This window comes from Penaeus monodon, chromosome 19 (assembly GCF_015228065.2).
Source record: "Penaeus monodon isolate SGIC_2016 chromosome 19, NSTDA_Pmon_1, whole genome shotgun sequence".
In the NCBI taxonomy this organism is placed as follows: Eukaryota; Metazoa; Arthropoda; class Malacostraca; order Decapoda; family Penaeidae; genus Penaeus; species Penaeus monodon.
The window spans coordinates 21466856-21467830 of record NC_051404.1 but is presented as its reverse complement, the minus strand read 5'-3'; the positions used below and the strand labels follow the sequence as shown (position 1 = coordinate 21467830).

General features: G+C 44.6%; 1 protein-coding gene across 1 annotated transcript in view; it reads left to right on the top strand.

Annotated features, from left to right (window-relative positions):
• Positions 1-975, top strand: part of LOC119585359 — a 47005-nt gene that overhangs the window by 20316 nt on the left and 25714 nt on the right. The window lies entirely within an intron of this gene.

Below are 975 nucleotides of genomic sequence, written 5' to 3'. Positions count from 1 at the left end.
AAATAGGAAAGATGAGAGAGAAAACTAAGCGGGGAGGAGGAAAAGAGAAGGAGAAGAAGGAAGACAAGGAGGAGAAAGAGGTGGAGAAGGAAAGAAAGTGAGAAGAGAAGGAAGAGGGAGAGAGGAAGGAGGTGGATGATGGTAGGAGCGGGGGAAGGAGTATGGGATAAAGGGAGAAACAGATGAAGCAGAGGTACAAGGAGGTGGAAAGGAAGGAACAGAAGGCAAAAGAGGAGACAATCGGAGGAAAACGGAAGGGGGCGGAAGAAAGAAAGGTAGGTATTGTGATCATGATAATAATAAATAGATAATCAAAGTAAAGAGCAAGAACGTAAAGGAGACGTAAGAAATGAAAAGGTAAAGAGTGGAAACAGATGAGAGAAAAGGAGAAGGGAGAGGAAGAGGAGTAGAAGGAAGGAGGGAAGATAAGTACGAGAAGGGACTAAAAGGAGGAAGGGGAGAAGAAAAAGGAAGAAAAGAAAGGAGAGACGGACGAGAAAGAATCGATAATGTAGTGTGAGAACAGAAGAAAAAGAAAAGGAGGACGAAGGAAAAAATATATAATAGAAAATAAGAACAGGGAACTAACGAGGATAAAAAGTGTGAATGGTGTAATTGAGAAGAAAAGGAGTAAGGAGTGGGAAAAAAAATTAACGTAAGGAAGAGGAGGTGAAGGAGAAGAGACGGTTTTAGCCGAGGGCTGGGGAGGGATAGCAAAGAGTACAAGGCCGGAAATGGGAATAGGAAGAGAAGGAAAGGCGTGAGAAGAAGAGGAGGAGGTCAAGAGTGAGGTTACGAGCTTGAGTGCCTCTCCTCTGACCTTCTTCTCAAATATAAGGACAACGGCGCTCGCCCTTGAGAGAGCCCGAAGAGGGCGGAGCAATTGAGCTACTGCAATACACGCGAGAGCACGAGCACATGTACCACATTCATACACGCAAGCACACGTGGATACACATACATAAATAGAGGCAA